Raw genomic sequence first — 11,338 nt, forward strand, 5'->3', positions numbered from 1 at the left:
CCCCCTCGTTGTGTTTGTTGATACAGACTAACACGGCTACCACTCAGAAACCTCTCTCTCTTTAGCGGTCCCAATTTATCAACCATGGCTTTTAGGTCAGCGGCTGATACAGGGACAGTGTTGACAATTGTATTTCCCCCACTTTCTGTGGGTGTTGTGATTGTTCTTCGTTGTATGGCTGTGATAGAGATTTGTTCAATAGGTTCCAATACCTGGGGCTCATCCCATATAGCTCCATTCCAAGCTTCACTACGGTCCCATTCTCCCTCCCATTCGGGGAATCTCACCGTCTGGGGTTGGCCACATTCTCCTGCCGTCACAGCCTCTATCTGGCATGTGGCAAACCCCAACCTTGAATGGAGAGGTTTTAATAATGGATTCACAGGGGTTGTGATTGGCCGAGGCTCTATCTTATGTTCCAACGTTAGTTTCTTTACCATTCCCTGTTCTCTTTTTGTATTCAATTTTTTTCCTCTATCTGTTCAGAGAATTCCTTCTCTTTTAGGGTATTTTTTGAGACTGTCCAACTAGCTTTGGATCCCGGTGGCCAGTCTATACCCACTAAAAACCCTGCTCGAAGGAGCAGGACGGGAGAACGCTAAGCACCCTACTTCTGGGCTTAATCCTGCTACGAGTGAGGACATATTCACCTAAGCAATTTTTCCCCGATGGACGGATATGAGCAGTGTAGACGCTAATCCTCCCCCTTATCGCCCCCTATTGCCCAGTGCATGTCTCCCCCCTTTTACAATTCTCCACAAAAAATGTTATGCTTATAAGAAGCACACGAGCTCTTTTTCAGGGGCAAAGGCAATACGCCGAGTTTATTAGCGATACAACAATTAGCATATGCATTCAATCACACACACACAGACACACTGCCCCTCTCCTCGATGTTATAGTTACCAGTCCAGAGTCCAGACTAATCTCGTGGCCAGCTAGGTTGATCAGTGGTAGAACTACCAAAAGAACAAGGCTGAATATGGGAGTTCTGGGGTTTCCCCCGAGGTACAGAGCGTCACAGACCATCAATCTTTTGGTGAGCAATGGGCTCCTTTAGTAGGTGTGAGCTCTGAACACTCAGTCCAAATTGGTAAATATTGCCAGGGAGACTTTCTGGTTCTCCACCTGTAACACCTTCAGTACCGCCACGTCGTCTGAAGCTTTTGCAGAGTGTGTCTCTACTGGTCCCTTTAGTTCCTGGTCAGTATTTACCTTTAGAGCTCCAAATCCAGCCTTAGCTCTCCCAGGACTATAATAGCTAATGGCCAATCGTGTCTTTTTCTTGGGCCTCAGCCAATCAAAACGGGGTAGAACCCTGGTGCAACACAAAGTAAATGAAATCCAAACCTTGCCTTTGCCACAGGACCCCTTTAGATCCTCTTTGGGTTTAAGTGGGTACCACAGGGATTTCATTCCATTTTCTTCCATTGCAGGTCCCTTTTATCAACTATAAAAAAAAGGTGTTCGATAGAAAAATCAAACCTATGAATGTCATCAATTGAACTTAAGTATGATAATTGTGAAAAGTAGCTATTGGCAACCAGTTGGGCCATACAACACTTTTCTTTTCCAATTGGCCTCAGCCGGATCATATTACACTCATAGCAAACGCCCCTTCAAGTTCTTACTGTCCAATCGGGTAAAACATGGGGAAGTCGCAAATACTAGCCTAGCCCCCGGATATTTGGGGTATTGTATGATATTCCAAAACTGCTCACTATACCTGAAGATCTACACCAACAATGCAGGGCACTGGAGACTTTCAAAGTTTTGGCCCAAGCATTTGAGCTCCCTGCTTCAGATGCCAAAGATGGCTTAGGGGAGATATGATTGAGGTCTATAAAATCATGAGTGGTGTAGACAAAGTAGATAAGGAAGTGTATTGCTTCTCATGACACAAGAACTGGGGGGGGGGCGGGGGGGTGTGTCACCAAATGCAATCAATAAGCAGCCGGTTTAAAACTAATATTGTGAAGGCCAAAACCATAGCAGGGTTCAAAAAAAAACTAGATAGCTTCATGGAGGATAGGTCCATCTATGGCTATTAGCCAAGATGGGGAGGGAAGGTGTCCCTAGCTTCTGTTTGCAAGAAGCTGGAAAAACGTGATAGGAAATGGATCATTTTTTGATTACCTGTTCTGTTCATTCCCTCTGAGGCAACTGGCACTGGCCACTGTCAGAACACAGACTACTGGGCTAGGTGAACTTTTGGTCATTCTTATCTTCTTTTGTTCACTGATTTACTGAAAAACAAATGCAGGGCCCGTCTAACTGTTGAAGATGACGTCTGTTTTTCCTCTGCCTCACAGAAACCCACTTCAAGGATTTGTGTTCATCAATGCAAGATCCCCTCCAATTAGGTGCATATTTAGTTTTATTTTTTACAACTAGATATAAAGATTGTCTTGTGATTGTACTGTGAATTAAAATATTAAGTGAATATGAATGAATGAATGCTTCCCTGACAGCTAGCTGGTAGTGCGAAGAGACTCTGGGTGTGATTACATAAATACAGTTTGCTCGTGCTTTGCTAGATATTCAGACAGAGCAGTGTTTTGGTCATTGTAATTAAGTTAGCTGTTGTTGGGCCACAAATTATGTTAGTACTGAATGTAGGGACACTGAGGGATGATTACGAATGTGTAAATATTGTGGGGATACAGTTTAAGCACAGTCCTGTTTTCTGTATTCCACAATAATTATGCAGCACTGGCCACAGACAGCTGTGAGTGGGGTGCAGAGAAGGGTTGCACATGTGAAGGAGACTTTTGGATTACTGGATTTAAGAACCTGAGGGGAAAAGGAGACTGCCTAACATACTTGAGGTGGGTCTTTACTCATGGTTTATGTTTATGAACTCTGTTTGTGGTGTTTTCCCAAATTAATGATGAGTTACTTCCCTTCTTTTATTAAAAGTTTCCTTTTTACACTCAGACTCTGTGCTTCCGAAAGGGAGGTTTTGACTCTCAGAGGTGCGCAGGGGTGGTGTGTAAATTTCCCAGCTTACTCGGTGAGGGCTCGAGGCGGTTCTGTGTTGGCTCGATGGAAAGGAACCCCTAGATGCTAAAATAGGAAAAGAACAAGTTAAAAGTTACCTGGTCAAGTTAGATGTCTTCAAGTCACCAGGGGCTCACGAAATGCATCCTAGACTACTCAAGGAACTTACTGAGGCGGTAGCCGCGCCATTAGCTATTATCTTTGAAAAATCATGGAAGACAGGAGGCATTCAAGAAGACTGGAAAAGAGCACATATAGTGCCTATCTATAAAAAGGGAAATAAGAGCAGTTACGGACCAGTGAGGTTAACTTTTCTACCAGGAAACATAATAGAGAAAATCATTAAGGACTCAATTTGCAAACATCTAGAAGATAATAAGGTGATAAGGGATAGTCATCACGGATTTGTCAAGAACAAATCATATCAAACCAACCTGATAACTCTCTTTGACAGCGTAACAAGTCTTGTGAATAGGGGGAAGCGTTAGATGTGGTATATTTAGCCTTTAGTAAGGCTTTTGATACAATTTTGCATGATCGTCTCATTGAGAAACTAGGGAAATACAACCTAGATGGAATTAGTATAAGGTGGGTGCATAACTGGTTGGAAAACCACTCCCAGAGAGTAATTATCAATGTTTCACAGTCACGCTGGAAGGGCATAACAAGTAGGATCCCGCAGGGATCAGTTCTGGGTCAGGTTCTTTTCAATGTCTTCATCAACGATTTAGATAATGGCACAGAGAGTACACTTTTATAGTTTGTGAATGAAACAAATCTGGAAGGGGTTGCAAGTGCTTTGGAGGATAGGATGAAAATTCAAAATGATCTGCAGAACCTGGAGCAACGGTCTGAGGTAAATAGGATGAAATCCAATAAGGACAAATGCAAAGTACTCCACTTAGGAAGGAACACTCAGATGCACACATACAGAATGGGAAATGACTCGCTAGGAAGGAGTAGTGTGGAATGGGATCTGGGGGGGGTCACATAGTGGATCACAAGGGAAATATGAGTCAACAGTGTAACGCTGTGGCAAAAATAGCAAACATTACTCTGGGATGTATTGGCAGGAGTGTTGAAAGAAAAGACGAGAAGTAATTCTTCCAGTCTGCATTGCGCTAATTAGACCTCAACTGGTGTAGTGTGTCCAGTCCTGGGCGCCACATTTCAGGACAAATTGGAGAGTCCAGAGAAGAACAACAAGGATGAGTAGGGGATCTGGAAAACATGACCTATGAGGGAAGATTGAAAGAACTGGGTTTGTTTAGTCTGAAAAAGAGGAGTGAGAGAGGACATGAGTTTTCAAATACCTAAAAGGTTGTTACAAGGAGGAAGGAGAAAAAATATTCTGAACCTCATGACAGGACAAGAAGGAACAGGCTTCAATTTGCAGCAAGAATGGTTAGGGTTGGACATTAGGAAAAAAATTCCTAACTTTCATGGTGGTTAGCCGCTGGGATAAATTGCATACAGTGGTTTTTGAATCTCCCTCATTGGTTATTTTTAAGAGCAGGTTAGACAAATACCTATCAGGGATGTTATAGGTGGTGCTGGGCCTGCCATGAGTGCAGGGGACTGGACTTGATGACCTCTCGAGGCCCCGTCCAGTTCTATGATTCTATGATATTGAACCTGGCCCTCGCTGCTGCGGTCAGAAGGGAGACATTTTGCGGTGGGCTCGTCTGGGATAGACTATCCAGCTGGGATCGCCTCAGGGCAGATAGGACCTCGAGCATAAGTCATGATGAGGATTGAAAGGACAGAATATAAAGCATTGCTTGAAATGGGACTCCCAGGAAGCCAGGTCCTTCCCACTCCAGGACAGACGTGAGACTCTCTAACTCTGCCTCAGCCTGCTCTTTGATGAGACCAGCGGTGCCCTGATTGAGCCGGCCACACCTGTGGCCAGCAATTCAGCCAGCCTCCCTCAGCTTCTCTCAATGTTTTAACCCAGGAATGGGGTAACTGCCAGGTAAGTGCCTGGGTGCAGGGTTCACCCCCCCGCCCCATTGCCTGTGGCCCCTGCTACCTCCATTGCTGCCTCCTCAGTTCCACCCTACTGACCTCCCCATCCAAGGCTGAATTTGTCCCTGGGGTTGCCAGGACCGAGTAAGTCTGCTGCTGTGAAAAGTTACTTGTATGTTTGTTATGCTCACATTTCACAGCAGCAGACATACAAGCTAGCAAATCTTTTAAAAAAGCAACCAAAAAAGAAAAGAAATGAAAAGAAATTGCTCCCTAGGCAATTTATTCCGGTGCTTAACCACCCTGACAGTTAAGCCTGTTTTCTTCTTGTCCTATCCTCAGAGGTTAAGGAGAACAATTAACCTTCTTCCTCCGTGTAACAACCTTTTATGTACTTGAAAACTGTTATCATGTCCCCTCTTAGTCTATCTCTTCTCCAGACTAAACAAACCCAGTTTTTTTCAATCTTCCCTCATAGGTCATGTTTTCTAGACCTGAATCATTTTTGTTGCTCTTCTCTGGACTTTCTCAAATTTCTACATCTCATCTTTCCAGAAATGTAGCGCCCAGAACCGGACACAGTACTCCAGTTGAGGCCTAATCAGCAAGAAGTAGAGTGGAAGAATTACCCCCCGTGTCTTGCTTATGTAACCCTTCTGTGAGGTGGAGCCAACAGCAACAAGGGCCGGGTTCAGTATCTAGGGGTTCCTTTTCAACAAAGCCTGCTTGAGCCCCCACGCAGTGACCTGGGACAATTACACACCACCCCTGGGTGCCTCTAAGAGGCAATACTTCCCCTCTGCAAGCACAGAGTATGAGTGTAGCAAAAACTTTTAATAAAAGGAGGGAATTAACATTAATTTGGGAAAACACCACAACTAGGGTCCATAAACACAAACCATGAGCAAAAGACCCACCCCCAAATAAATTGGGCAGTGTCTTTTTTTCCACAGGATCTTAAGTCCAGAAACCCAAAAGTCCCTTTAACGTGCCTGTCCCTTCTCTGTACCCCACTCACAGTTGCTGTCCTTGACTAGTGCAGTCCAAGTTCAGAGGTTCATCTGCAGAGTTCACCTCCCATCCTGTGTGGAAGGCGGAGGGGGGGGGGGAATGGGGGGAAGGGGGGAGGAGGCTGCACAGCTCAGGCACTCGCTCATTGCCCCAACGGCCAATTGCCACGCCTCTGTGGAGCTCTGCGCTGGCCCTCTCCACCAGCTTCTCTGCTGGCCGCTTGCCACGTCTCTCCGCCAGCCGCCCAGATGGCCATGCCTCTCCACCAGCCACCCTGCTGGCTGCTTGCTGCACCTCTCCACCAACCGCCCAGATGGCCACTTGCCATGCCTCTCCGCCAGCCGCCCTGTTGGCCACGCCTCTCCACCAGCCGCCTTGCTGGCTGCACCTCTCCGCCAGCTGCCCACTCGCCAAGATGTCTTAATATAAGAACGTAAGAATGGCCCTACTGGGTCAGACCAAAGGTCTATCTAGCCCCAGTATCCTGTCTACTGACAGTGGCCAGTGCCAGGTACCCCAGAGGCAATGAACAGAACAGGTAATCATCAAGTGATCCATCCCCTGTCGCTCATTCCCAGCTTCTGGCAAACAGAGGTTAGGGACACCATTCCTGCCCATCCTGGCTAATCACCATTGATGGACCTATCCTCTATGAATTTATCTAGTTCTTTTTTGAACCCTGTTATGGTCTTGGGCGTCACAACATCCTCTGGCAAGGAGGTCCACAGATTGACTATGTGTTGTGTGAAGAAATACTTCCTTTTATTTGTTTTAAACCAGTTGCCTATTAATTTCATTTGGTGACCCCTAGTTCTTGTGTTATGAGAAGTAGTAAACAACACTTCCTTATCTACTTTCTCTACACCAGTCAGGATTTTATAGACCTCAATCATATCTCCCCTTAGCTGTCTCTTTTCCAAGCTGAAGAGTCCCAGTCTTATTAATCTCTCCTCATACGGAAGCTGTTCCATACCCCTAATAATTTTTGTTGCCCTTTTCTGAACCTTTTCCAATTCCAGTATATCTTCTTTGAGATGGGATGACCACATCTGCACACAGTATTCAAGATGTGGGAATACCATGGATTTATATAGAGGCAACATGATATTTTCTGTCCTATTATCTATCCCTTTCTTAATTATTCCCAGCATTCTCTTCACTTTTTTGACTGCCGCTGCACATTGAGTGGGTGTTTTCAGAGAAGTATCCACAATGACTCCAAGATCTTTCTTGAGTGGTAACAGCTAATTTAGACCCCATCGTTGTATATGTATAGTTGGGATTATGCTTTCCAATGTGCATTACTTTGAATTTATCAACGTTTAATTTCATCTGCCATTTTGTTGCCCAGTCACCCAGTTTTGAGAGACCCTTTTGTAGCTCTTCACAGTCTGCCTGGGTCTTAACTATCTTGAGTAATTTTGAATCATCTGCAGATTTTGCCAGCTCACTGTTTACCCCTTTTTCCAGATCATTTAGGAATATGTTGACTAGGACTGGTCCCAGAACAGACCCCTGGGGGACACCACTACTTCCATTCTGAAAACTGACAATTTATTCCTACCCTTTGTTTCCTATCTTTTAACCAGTTACCAATCCAAAGCTCATTGTTTTCCAGCTTGCGGCTGCTCTTTCTTTGTTCGCGCCAAACTTCACCCCACTGCTCCAACCGTTGTCCTTTGCGGTTTGTAGCCAGCTCTCTATCCTCGGTTTGGAGTAGCACTACCCGAGCCGAGCTCGCTTGGTTGCCCTGTGGCCCAATGAATTGCAAAGTGGCCGGAAAGGGAGAGAAGGGAAGGGGAGGGTTCGACTCAGTCCCACCCCTACGAGTTAAACACACCTGTCCCCTGGTAGGAGGCACACCTCGTGTCTGGGGCACCCTCAGCACCGCTGTATCAGTTGCGCACAGGGAAACACCCTATTTGACCTTTTTAGAACCTCAGGGTTCTCCTGCCTGATTGCACTGCTACCATTATCCGCCGTGGAGCCACAATAGACTATGATAACCTGTTGTTTGCTCGTTCGGTTCTCAGGAATACCGTCCTCTGTCCATTCTTTGTAAATAAAAAGGATTGCAACAAAGATACCTGACTCCATCATCAATTTGTCCTCCCAACTGGAACAACCTGCAAGACCCCGAATTTTGAATAATCCCCTCAGGTCAAAAGGTGTAACACGATCATTCTTGTTAAAAAATAAAAAAAGATTAAACAAATGGTGTATTCCAAAATAATTTTATTTTAAAGGTTTGATACATAAAAATAAGAAAGATAATTACAAAGAAAATTCAGTGAGCATAGTAAGAAAAATTTCAGAGTAACAGCCGTGTTAGTCTGTATTCGCAAAAAGAAAAGGCGTACTTGTGGCACCTTAGAGACTAACCAATTTATTTGAGCATGAGCTTTCGTGAGCTACAGCTCACTTCGTCGGATGCATACTGTGGAAACTGCAGAAGACATTATATACACAGAGACCATGTAACAATACCTCCTCCCACCCCACTCTCCTGCTGGTAATAGCTCATCTAAAGTGATCATCAAGTTGGGCCATTTCCAGCACAAATCCAGAAAAACTAACTGACCGTCTGAGCAATTGAATCGATGACTTTTGTTCAGTCCGAAGTACAAGCAATCATAGAGGAATTAGAAAAGGGTCCTTAAAGATATTAAATAACACTGGACCTTTTGGATGAAGTTCCCCATTTATAATTTCTTTTCGAAATCTAGCAGTCAGTTTTAATTCATTTAAGATGCGGTATACTGTATTTTTAATGTGCTATCGTTTAACAGAATATGATGTGACGCTAATTTAATGCCTTACGGAAATTTAAATATATAATGTCAACATAGCGACTTTTGTCAAGCAAATTTATGATCTCATTAAAAAACTTTGATCTGACAAGAGCTATTGACCACAAAAACTTTTTGATTCACAAGAGTTATCCTTTAATTGGATCTTAAAATTGCATTTTTATTTATTGCCTGAGCACCTGCAAACAAAGACGGGGACGCTTTTTACCTTTTAGAAATCTGAAGAAATAAAAAAGACACAGGTATCCATTGTTGTTGCTAAGTACTAATATTATAAAGGAGACCCAGACTTCGAACCAATGTAGTCTTTATTAAATTATAACTGTTTCATTTCCACCAGCTACGATTGTTTTCCTTTTATTCAAAGTTACCTATAGAAGTCATTTAGCAGCTGGGTGCAAAATATTAATGGAAGTATTCCAGTAGTTCTAACATATTTTCAATGTCAAAGCTTTAGTTTCATGAAGGATGAGTTTATTAACTTACATGGATATAGCTATTTTTAAAAAAAAGTAATACATACAGCACAATTACAAATAGTCAAATAACATTCAAAACTACTACTTAAATAAATCGTTCTACAACATAAATAAATCGTTCTAAAACATAAAACCATTTCTCTAACTACATTTTTTCCAGGGTTTTTCAAAAATGCCTGAAATAGTTCTGTCCCCTACTTCATTTGGGCTCTTACCTGCGATAAGCTTCGCTGGATGGCTGTGATGGCATTGTTTGTGCTGTGGGTTCTATGCTGCTTCCCTTAAATGTCCTATTTATGCACTCAGCGGATCGGCCATCAATGAGGAGAATCACACGCCATAAAAGAGCAGCTCCAGAAGTCTTTCCCACTATTTCACACGTGCGGTCCCTACTGCGTTTTTCTGAGCAGCGAACCCAATCAATGAAATCCTGCTGAAGTATCAAGCTCAGGACAAGGAAAATAAGGGCTGGAAAAAAGAAAAATGCCAAGCTGTAGTAAATGCTCGCATTATTTCGTTGAGGACATTTAAATTCACCATCAATTACTTCTTCAACCACTAACAAAATTAAAGACCAAAATGACACAGCTAAAATGGGAAGATTACTTTTCCAGGTCCCAAAGTATTTCTTTCTAACTGCCATTTGATCCTGCTACCAGTTCTTTGCTAAGTCAGGGCGTCAATTAACCTTATCTTTCAGGTCCACGTTCTACAAATTACTAAGCACAACGAGTAAACATGAAAGTGAAAATGTTACCGTACAAAACACGCCCCATAACTAGTTGCTGCATTGAAATACAGCGTTGCAGCTAAGGATGGTTGGTTACAAACTGCATAGCGTAGATCTCAATAGTTGTAGGGATGCGGCTGGACTGCCAGACTAGCAATCTGATTCTAGCTCTTCACTACTAACAATTTTTCTCTTGACACTAAGTCTTGTGTGACATCTCATCGTGTCTTTTCTTCAACTAAAGGATAAAATTCCTTTAAAAAAAACTGAAATATGAGGTTTCTGAAAATTACATGGAAGCAACCTTGCTGCTTTCATTTCCAAGCTTTACCAGGATGTGCTTTTTATATGATTTGAGGATTGTAGGTTTATGGATATTTAGTATAGCAGTCTTAACAACTTTCAATGATAATTACATTCTTATGCTTATTATTTCGTTCCCACCCACTTTTGCTCATGAATCTTTTCAGCTTTGGGAAATTGACAATTTGTACAAGGTTCCAAAAATTTATATTCCTGGTTGACAGCGCTGATGGCAAATTGGAAAGGAGGAACAATTGTACCAGAGTCCCAAATCAGAACCCTCTCCACCCCCCCATCTGTAACTGGGGTGAAATGGGAGAAGATGTGGCCCCAACAAAAACGATATACTAAGGCTCCAGAGTTCTCTTGACAGTTCTGCTGGATGGGACTATAATTCTGTTTGCACACAGCAAATAAAATTAGTTCATGCTCTCGTTCGTCTAGGTAACTATCAATTTTTAACTCCTTGAGCTACTTATCTTTATCCCTCAGAACGAGGTGTAATATAGAATTACACGGAGGGGACGGGTCATGAAAACTGGAAGTAGAATAACACCATCTGTCAATGCATCACTGCACTGTTATATACTTTTTTCTAAAGGTTTATGTAAATTCTAAAGTAATCTGGAATCCTAATCTTGAGCCCAATAGCCATGTGATAAGATTGCTGAAAAGAGTTATCCTCCGAAGAGTACTTTCTGCCCCCACAGTAGTTACAAAATTAAATATCAAGGCCAAGATTTTAGAAAGTGGCAAGCTATTCTGGTCATCTCAAGTTCTAAAAGACTAATGAGACACCTTTGAGACAGACATTGCAACCGCACGCAGAATCTTTGGGGTACATATTCTATAGTAGTAAGATTAGTTATCACTGTGAAGCTGGGATAGTATGAATGATTGTGTTCTCCTCGGTTCGGTAGGGAACCACAGCTACTTCAGGTACTAAGACTGGGTAGTGAATCACTCACATTGCAAACACCTCCTGAGAGGTACCACACCCCAAGAAGGTTCTCATCTAATGATTCAAATTGCATTTC

General features: G+C 43.0%; 2 long non-coding RNA genes across 3 annotated transcripts; both read right to left on the reverse strand.

Annotated features, from left to right (window-relative positions):
* Nucleotides 1-912: 912 nt before the first annotated feature.
* On the reverse strand, nt 913-6,037 carry LOC119564946. Of its 2 annotated transcripts, XR_005223712.2 has the most exons (5): nt 5,987-6,037; nt 4,056-4,235; nt 3,099-3,265; nt 2,137-2,246; nt 913-1,450 (listed from the first exon to the last, which is right to left on the reverse strand). It is a non-coding gene; the product is annotated as an uncharacterized LOC119564946 (long non-coding RNA). The 2 variants fall into 2 exon arrangements; XR_005223713.2 differs by lacking the exon at nt 4,056-4,235 and having other exon boundaries at nt 914-1,450; nt 5,987-6,035.
* A 3,042-nt stretch (nt 6,038-9,079) lies between these two features.
* Nucleotides 9,080-9,982, reverse strand: LOC119564904. The gene is made up of 2 exons (XR_005223689.1): nt 9,875-9,982; nt 9,080-9,736 (listed from the first exon to the last, which is right to left on the reverse strand). It is a non-coding gene; the product is annotated as an uncharacterized LOC119564904 (long non-coding RNA).
* Nucleotides 9,983-11,338: the final 1,356 nt, after the last annotated feature.

The sequence above is a fragment of the Chelonia mydas genome, chromosome 23 (assembly GCF_015237465.2).
Source record: "Chelonia mydas isolate rCheMyd1 chromosome 23, rCheMyd1.pri.v2, whole genome shotgun sequence".
Taxonomy (NCBI): domain Eukaryota; kingdom Metazoa; phylum Chordata; order Testudines; family Cheloniidae; genus Chelonia; species Chelonia mydas.